The following is a 9,767-nucleotide window of genomic DNA, read 5'->3' as shown; positions in this document are numbered from 1 at the left end:
CTTTAGCCATTCTCTTAGGACATGTCTTCAGGCAACAAAGTCTCTTAGTTTTCCCTTATCTGAAAATGTCTTACTTTTTCCTATGTTACTGTAGAATATTTTTGCTCAATATAAAACTCTTAGCTACATAGTTCTTTACTTTCAGAACTTGAAAGATGTTGTACCACTTCTTTCTAATCTTCATAGTTTCTGATGAGAAATCTGCTGTCATTTAAATTGTTATCCTCCTACCAGTAAGGTATCATTTCTCTCTTGCTGCTTTCAAGATTTCTTCTTTGTCATTAGTTTTCTGAAGTTTGACTATGATGTATGTTAGGGTGAATTTTCTTTAGGGTTATTCTTATTGTGGTTTATTTAGTTTCTTGAATCTGTAGTTTTTTATTCTTTGATCAACTTGGGGAGTTTCCAGCCATTATTTCTTTAGACACTTTTTCAGTCCTATCTTCTTTTTCTATTCTTCTGAAATGCCAATGATACTAATCTCTTGTTATAGTTTCACCAGTCCCTACAGTTATGTTAATTTTTTTCAGTCTACTTATCTCTGTTCAGATTGGGTAGTTTCTGTTATTCTCTCTCCCTCTTTATGGATTTTTCCTCTGTCCCTCTATTCTACTGTTGAGTCCATCCATTGAATTTTTAATTTTGTTTATTGTAATTTTTAGTTCTAAAATTTTCATTTGTTTTTTCTTTACATCTTCCATTTTTTTGCTAAGCTTTTCTATTTCTTTAATTTGCTCCCAGTGTGTTTGTTATTACTCATTGAGGTATTTTAATGGTCACTGCTTTAAAATATTTGTCAGATAATTCTCTGACACCATGGTTGGAAGTGGACATAAGGGTTTGAAGTGACTCAGTTCAGCCAGGCACAGGTGGAAGCTTGTTCCCCACTTGGCCTTTGCTGATGTTGGTGGGGGTAGGACCACAGTCTTCTCTTGGTATTTGACAGTTGGACAAGAACCATTTTCTAAAAGTCACTTGTATTGTTAAATACCCTTGTTCTGGACTTTGGTTAGACAGAGCATCCTTTTGTTGGCTTTTTCCCTTTGCCTGAACCTGTGACATTTTCAGTCATCATCTTCCTTCAGCTCCAAGTCTGATATTTGTGAATCAAAAGGAATATCTCAGGAGCCTGCTATCATGTTGTTCCTTGTGTTCCAAGGTCCCTTGCCATTCTTCCTTCTTCTTTTCAGCTTTCAGGGTCTTTTTTTGTTTGTTTTATACATAATATCCAGTGTTTGGGATTGTACTTAGCAGGAAAAATAGAGAAAGTAGAGCCAGGCTCAGTGGCTCAGCCTGTAATCCCGTGCCTTTGGGAGGCTGAGGTGAGTGGATTGCCTGAGCCCGCAGGTTCGAGACCCGCCTGGACAGCGAGACCTCATCTCTCCAATAAATCAAAAAATCAGTCGGGCGTGGTAGTGCGTGCCTGTAATTCCGGCTACTTGGAAGGCTGAGGTGGGAGGATCGCCGGAGCCCGGCAGTTAGAGGCTGTGGTGGCTGGGAGCGGCCAGTGCACTCCAGTCTGGGCAACAGAGTGAGATTCCAACTCAAAAAAAAAAAAAAAAATAGAGAAAGTACATCTATTCCATCTACCTGAAAGCAGATGTCTACACTGTCTAATCTCATCTTTTCTATTTGCAATTTTTTGTAAGTTCATCATTGTGTGGAAAATAAAAAATTATCTTCTAGAGCCATTACTGAGAATTGTTTTCATTCTTTATTTTTATTTTTATAGAGAGGAGATCTCACTATGTTGCCCAGGCTATTCTTGAACTCCTGGGCTCATGTGATCTTCCTGTCTTAGTCTCCCAAAGTGCTGGGATTGCAGGTGTGAGCCACTATGCTTAGCCCCATTACTAAGAAATTTTTAAAATCTCTAAAAACTTCCAGAAAGAAAAAGCAGAAGCTACCAAGGAATAAAATTTAGACTAATACTAGACTTCCTAACAGGAGCACTGCAAAAGTACAAAGTAGCCATATTTTTAAAGTGTTGAAGAAAAATAACTTTAACCTACAGTTTTATATCCAACCAAATATTCATCAACAATATAATAACTAAGTAAATTGTTGTATATTCACACAATTGTATACTACACATTATATAATTGTGGGTGAATATTATAAATATAACACTGAAAAAAACCATAGAAGGGTAAATACTGCATGTGGAAGTCACTGTTGATACTCCATCTAGCTGCTAACTCTTCACACCTTTTCAGTCTCTAGAGACTTGCCCTCAACTAATGAAAGCATCCTTACTGGAAAAATACCTGCCAGGGTACCGCTTTTCCCCAGGGGTATCCCATAGTGATGACTACTGAAAAGGGGGTGCCAAAGGTCCCCCCCCCAAGGTAGGACAACTTTGTAATGCCTTTCACACTTCAGAGCACCTGTGGAATCAGGCTCAACTCCAGCTGAATGTCTTCTTTTCCTGCCCTTTCCTGATTTCCTCACTCCCTTACAGGTTTTACCTGAGACCACTTTCTCAATAAATTACTTGCACAAGAATCCCTCTCTCTGGCTCTGCTTTCTGAGAAGCCCAGCCCAAGATAGTTGGTACCAGGAGTGGCTCTAGCAAACAGACTCTAAGGATGAGATTCTGTAATGGTTTGCTCACTATCTGGATGGCAGTGAGCACCCTTCCAATGGTAGACAGATTGTTACCTATGCTACAGCAGGGTGATTGGTACAACTTTCACCTGTGGTAAACTGGCTGGGACCTAGATAAAGGGACTGCAACAACTTGTGCACCATCTCTGATGTGTTAGGGATCTGGTAGAAAAGAAACTATAGGAATTGTAGAGTTGGTGGGTATTGCTAAAGAAACATCGTAGTATTGAAGGGTGGAGAGAAAACAACAAGCTCAGATCTATTAATCCTCAGTGCAAAGCAAAACATGAAAGTCAGGGGATCTCCTTGACAGCATTTCCTGCAGAGGACAGATTGAGCTGAAGACTAAGCAAAGGACTTAACTGCATAAGTGTTAGAATTTTGGAGACAGCTCAATTCCCAGAGCATTCAGAGCCAACGAGGCACCAAACAATCATGTGAACAGGGTGACTAGGCCAGGCCTATGCTTGGGTCACCAGCAAAGCAAGGGCACCAAAAATACTTCCTGAGAGAATTTGACATCTGATTGTTCAAAGCACCATCATAGAGGAAATATCAGAATTCATCTGGACTTTCTTACATATATTTTATAGAGTAGGGTTCTTTTTAAAAAATTTTGAATTATATACTACATCTAAGTGCTTAGGGACAAAGGGCACTGTTTTCCAGTGCATGGAACTTGCCCCAGAAGGCCCTCACCATTTTACAGAAGGAGAAACTCAGACTCTGAGAGGTTAGGTAACTTACCTAAAATGACATAGCTAGAATATACTAGAACAGATATTTAAACCCAAGGCTTTCTAACTCTAGCCATTATGCCCTTAGCCACTATGGAGCACTACAAAGCACAGGCCTGGAAGTTAAGCCCTGGCTCTGAATTGCAACTCTGATATGATACATCTGTGTTGGCACTGGCAAATCATTTTCTCTGGGCCTTAGTTTCCTACTCTTGGCTGTCCATCTTCACTGGCTGCTCTGAGGACCGGGTGGAATAATGTCAATAAAAGTTGCCCCATTGGTTGTAAAGCTCTGGAACCCATGAAGGCTGCTAATGATGCTGTTCACATTATTGGCAAATCCCAGGGGCAAGTCTTCTCCTTAAACATGCTCCAAAAGGGGCCAAGAAGCTGGTTCTGGGTGACAAGAGGGGAACAGTGCCCAAAGGAGCACTATGTAAGGGAGAGAGTCCCAGAAGACCTAGCATAAGGGAGGGGCCTGAGAATTTAATGGACCACAGCTCAGCACCTGATTGATTCCTTTTGAGGCTAGGTTTGGCCACCATGGGAGACACCAGGATGGAAAGGGTTTGGCAGGTGAGTGGGCTGAGGATACTCAGCAAAGACTGGCATAGGGAGAACTCAGCAAAGACTGACATAGGGAGACAGTGCAAGGAGGGGAATGTAGAGCCTGGGCCAGGGATCCAGAAAGACAGATTGAGTGTGCACAGAGGCAGGCGCCCAGGATCCAGGTACACGTGTGAACTGTGAGACCTTTGGCCAAAAATTCTGGTAGGTGGACAATAGATGCACTCGCAGATGGGATTCAGATAATCTCGGCCAAGGCCTTCCCAAGGAAGACAGGCGTGTCACAGCAGGACCACTGGAAACACTAGCAAACTGAGCTCTCCCATGGTCTGGGCTCTTCGTGTGCCTGAAGTTCTCTGCAGAATGAAAATCCTCTGTGATCAAGATGAGGGAAAAGCTCAGAGAGGGGAAAGTGCCCTGCTCAAGGTTGCATAGCTGGAGGCAGAAGAAGGATTGACTCCCAAGTCCACACACTTAACCACTAAGGTGCACGCGACACATGAAGGTAAAGAACCTGACTCTGCAGAAGGTGCTCAGTCAGTGGGGGGTGTCATGTGGCCCATGCCCCAAGGAAGAGGGTCCACACTCTTCACCCTCTTCCTTGGGGCATGGGCCACATGACATCCCCTACTCTGCCAAACACAGAGGGGACACTCAGAAAATGGCTCATTGAATTGGAAACCCCTCAGAGATTTTTTCCTCCAACTCCTCACTCCAACTACAGATGAAAAAACCAGGGCTCAGAGATCCAAAGTTACAGCAAGAAAGTGATAGAGTTGATCCAGGAGTGGGGATTCTGGGTTCCAGGCGGAGCATGCTGACTCCAGAAACAGTCTCTGTTATCATCCCTCACCAGTCATGGACCTGAAAGAGGGCCTGTCCTTCTCTGAACTTCAGTTTCTTCATGAATTGAATGGGTATGACCATTCCCAGCAGGGCTGTGTGATGAGGGGAGGGGAGATACATGAAGTGTAGGTTGGACATTGGGCAACTTGTTCTTTTGTCCTTATCTCTCCCTCACCAGCACTGAAATTGGGTCATAGGGAATCCAACAGGAAAGAGACCATGGGGCAGGTTCTATGCCTTGGGAAACTATATCCTTTTGGCCCTAAGCACTTAGAGATCGACAGAACTCAAAAGAAAAGAAGAATTCTAATCTGTACAGCAGTGCAAGAGAGTCCAGCCAGATTCTTATCTTTCCTATGATGGGCTAGTTGAATGGTGCTTTGAAATATCAAAGGTCTCCCTATGCCAGTCTTTGCTGAATATCCTCAGCTCACTCACCAGGCCAGTATAGGTGTGGTGGCTCATGCCTGTAATCCCAGCATTTTGAGAGGCCAAGGTGAGAGGATTACTTGAAAGGAGTTCAAGACCAGCCTGGGCAACATAGTGAGACCCTGTTCCCCCTGCCCCCCAAGAAAGATAGAAAAAAAGAAAGAAAGGAAGGAAGGAAGAAAAAGAAAGGAAGAAGAAAAAGAAAATCATCTCGGGAATATTTTTGGTGCCCTCTTTTGCAATGACCCAAACCTGATATGCCTGTTGGATGGTCTAGCACTACCTGGGCCATCTCTCCACTGGGGTCTCTGCATCTGTGTCTCCATCAGCAAAGCAGTGGGCAGAAGAGGGAGGAGAGGAGGCAGCTGGGCTTGATCGCCTCTTAGGGATCCTCTGGCTTTGACTATTTGAATCTCCATTCCTCGGACCCCCCACTCAGCCTAACCTAGGCACAATCAGCCCATTACTGCCTCTCTGAGGGCAGTCATGTCCAGGGAGGTCCAAAGGGATGCAGTTTGCATCCCTTTGGGTGTGAGGAAAACTTGGATACTGGATCTGTTGGATGGGGTTCTGGGTTACAAGGCTAACCCTTTTAAATGGAGACAAACCATAAGAAAACTAACTATAAAAAAACCCCCCTGGATCAGATGACTTTTCAGTAAAATTGTACAAAATTGTACAAAACATACAAGGAACTGATACCAATCCTATTGAAAGTATTCCAGGGGACACTTCTTCCAGGACTGTGCTCACGGGGCTGCACTGGGCCTCTCCACGGGTGAAGCTCTTGGCGCCTCTTTGCTTCAGTTTCTGTCGCTCAGGAGACTTTTGTGTAGCAATTACAGCTCCCTCCTGGACCCTCCATGCCCAGAATTTCATCAATAACTGTTCACAGTCTGTGTGCACTAGTAAAACACCCCAACTCGCAAGTGACAGGAAAGCAGATATTGGAAGTTATTCAGAAAGAAGAATTAAAAGAAACAAGGTCCTCATCCATCCCTACGTGTCTTAGCAAGACCCCACTGGACATATGGCTTGCTGCAACATCTGGATTGTTCCAGACAAGATCAACTGTGAGGCCAAACAGCAGTATCACAAATCAGACATGATGGCAAATAAGAGTGTGGACTTCTCAGTTAAGTACCCTTCTCCTGAATACCAAGGGAGTTGACCACCTTCACAATCACTTCCAGTAGTGGAGTTTGGGGGGCCATCCCCCAAAAAGAGATTTAGGAGGTCCCTTGGAAGGTGTGATGGCATCGGCGTTTCTATAGGGATAGATATTAAAAGAAAGAAAGATGGAGGGATAGATATAAAGAGAAAGAAAGAAAGTGGACACCTGTTCAGTGAATTGAGCAGAAGCCATTTATTGAAACTACAGCGGGTATTTATCTCCAAATTTTACACAGGCAGTCTCACAAGTCTTTCACGTGAACACAAAGCCTGGTGCAGGAGGGGTGCCCCCTACCTACCAGGTGTTTCCTCAGGCATGAGGAAGAACAATCACAAAACTTTTACATGAACACAAAGCCAATTAATGAGGGGCATCCCTCACCCACCAAGTGTTTCCTGGAGTAAGAGGAAGGACAATCCCAATTAAATCACAAGACATTTACATGAACATAGAGCCAGGTGGATGAGGGGGCATCCCCCATCCACCAGGTGTTTCCTGGAGTATGATGAATAGGGATCCCAAAACTATCTCACTGTTCCTCATGCTTGGTTAATAGTTCTTAAAAGCAATACAACAATTCTAATATAATATTCTAATAATCAATAACTTTTAAAACCTATGCATACACAGCACCTAATATCCAATCTAAATCCCAATTCCTCTCTATCTTACACTAATTTTACCTACACTATAGAAGCTCTTAATTATAGCCCAAACCAATTCCTAAGGAATGTGGCCCAGTCAAAAGATCACACTGGGCCGTTTCTGGGAACAATTGATTACAATCTCTTAACAAAATGGCTGTTCCGAAATCCCATAAATCTATTTTAACTTTTATAAAAGTTTCTAAATCCTAATCCTGATCATCAGCAATAAAGCTAAAAAATAAAACCCAAATATAAACTGTAAATTGTATTAAAGCCAAAACTGCAAATGTAGAAAATGGAAACAATGTAATTTCTAAAGTTAGCTGTATTCTTATTAAACCTCAAAATATCATGTTTGATCATGCTTGAACTGACATAATTCACTGACGTCACATAACCTATTCTACAATACTTTCTATGAATAAAATAAATTCAATTTCTATAATAAGTAGAAAAAACCCTATACTAACTGTAGCTAAAAACTGGTTAAAAGGAAGGCAGCCTAGTCCAAAGTACACACTGGGCCCTTAGGAATGTGGCCCAGCCCAAAGCTCATACTGGGCCTTTAGGAATGTGACCCAGCCCAAAGTTTGTGCTGGGCCATTTCTAGTAGCTCTAGATATTTATCTATATTATTAAGGTTGTAAGAGCACTTTGTATGTATATACTAATTCTACAAATATACTATTAAATCTTAAAGGAAGCTTGTACAGTATTAAAGGCTCCCAAATGTCACCTGAGTTTGAATTATGTTAAGTTTAAAGCAGAACCCGCAGTCTGTGAGAAACGGGAACAATGGACTCCTAAAGTAAGCCATGCTTGTCATACTCTCAGAACTTCATGCTTAGATCATCAAAGTCCATGCTAGTAGTCATGCCAAACAACAAAGAAGGGAGGAGGGAATGGGCCTTCAGCTCCTGAACTCGTCCTAGTGGTCTCAGGGTCCGCAGCCTACCTGGATCCCTAACGCTCAGGCAGGCCTCCATGGCCGGCTCCCAACAGTGAAGAACTCAGAGAAGTTTACCCTAGAAAGGTTTGAAGCACTTGTTAAAAAAGTACATCTTACCACTGTGCTATCAGTTTCTTGAATGTAGAAGAAGAGAGAATAGTAAAACACAAAGCCAAACAGAAACATCAACAAAAAAGAGAAAACAGAGAGGGGGGGAAGATGGAGGCTGAGCCAGTCGGACTATGTGAGTCCCCGTGTGAGTGTGTGAGTGTATGGAAAATTTTGTGTATGTGCTGGTGAGCGAGTGGGCGTGTGAGTGGCTGACTGAGTGAGGGCTAGGGAGCTGGGGGCCAGGGTTCTCCTGGTGCAGCGGCTGGTGCCACAGCGTCCGGGCTTGGACTCTAGTGATTCCTGAGATGCCAAAACCAAGTGCCATTTCTCTTTCTTTTCTTTCTTTCTTTCTTTTTTTTTAAAACCAACATACTCTCGCTGACAAGAAAATGCTGAAAGAGACTAAGTGGGGCTCGTGACCAGGTGACCAGGCCCCTGGTGCAGCAGCAGGTGCTGCAGCTTCTCTACTTCGTCCCTGGCTCTTCCCAGGTTGCAGAAGCAGAGAACCATTGTTTTTTCAAAATGGACAGAAGTTTTCCTTTGGAAAAGTGGCAGGGAGACACTATTGCCCCGGGCACTCCCTCACCCTTGAAGAAGGAGAGAGACTGCTCTTGGCTTTGCCTCATCACTTCAGCACCTTGCAGAGCGCTGGAAGGGGCTGCAGAGTCCAGAGGCAAGTTCCCACAGAAGAGGACAAGAAAGGCACTCCACCACCATATTGAAGGTGGGGCAGGAAAGTGCTTGGACTTGCTCATCACGGGCCAACAGATCTGATCTCTGTGACCGGTGGATCAACTACTCAGGGCTTGAGCATGGCCCAAAGGGAATATCCTGAGAGCACATACTTCAGAGGGACCTGAGGAGTGCTGAGTTCCAGGTGTCCCACCCCCTACCCTGATCCAGCTGTGGGACAAAAGGTGTGGCCAGAAAAGGAGGAGGAAGAACTCCAAAGAGATCAGTGGTGAGTCCAGGGCTGACCCAAACCCCCTCCTTCCCAGCAATCCTCTGAATGTTAGACCCACACAGCTGGACCACAACTGAGAGGGACAAACCCAGGCAGAGTCTGGATGTCAGTTGCAATAGGAGAGCTCCATTCCAGGACGGGCCTGGCTGGGGCACCCCCGTGAGTACATACCTGGGGAAGAGACAGTCCCATACCTCCCCACCAGAGACCTCCCTGACCGTATGAGAGTGGGAGGGGAGGCCTACAGCTCCACCCACCTCCTTCCCGGGGTCCCTCCTCCTTCTCTGCTTCGTTCCCTGAGGAGAGTGAAAGAGGTGACTCTGCAGGAGAGACCTTATCAGAAGAACAGTTACAGAGCTTGCCACAAGAGGGCAGGTTTTTTTTATTTGTTGGTTTTTGTTTTTGTTGTTGTTGTTGTTGTTGTTTGTTTTTTTAACATATTTTTTATTTTAAAATTGTGGGGTAGAGTTAAGGGTTAGGTATATAAATATGCATCATTCAGGCACCCTTGTTGATAAGGGGTGTCCCCCTGTCCCCAGACAGATATTGACTACCATTAATCCCACCACCCTTGCCCTCCCTGTCCCCCCCATAGATTCCCTCCACTGTCGATCCTTTTCTTATAGAATTACGATAGATGTTTAAGGTCCACTTATGAGTGAGAACATGTGATACTCAGATCTTCGTTGCTGTGAAAGATCACTCAGTATTATAGACTCTAGTTCCATCCAGGTTG

At 44.0% G+C, this 9,767-nt stretch overlaps 1 pseudogene; it reads left to right on the top strand.

The window, feature by feature from the left end:
- Nucleotides 1-6,216: 6,216 nt before the first annotated feature.
- LOC103263866 overlaps nucleotides 6,217-9,767 on the top strand; it is a 42,678-nt pseudogene continuing 39,127 nt past the window's right edge.

The sequence above is a fragment of the Carlito syrichta genome, unplaced genomic scaffold (assembly GCF_000164805.1).
Source record: "Carlito syrichta isolate Samal-C Ts95f unplaced genomic scaffold, Tarsius_syrichta-2.0.1 Scaffold305304, whole genome shotgun sequence".
In the NCBI taxonomy this organism is placed as follows: domain Eukaryota; kingdom Metazoa; phylum Chordata; class Mammalia; order Primates; family Tarsiidae; genus Carlito; species Carlito syrichta.
The sequence above is the reverse complement of the archived record's forward strand: the minus strand, read 5'-3'. Positions and strand labels throughout refer to the sequence as shown.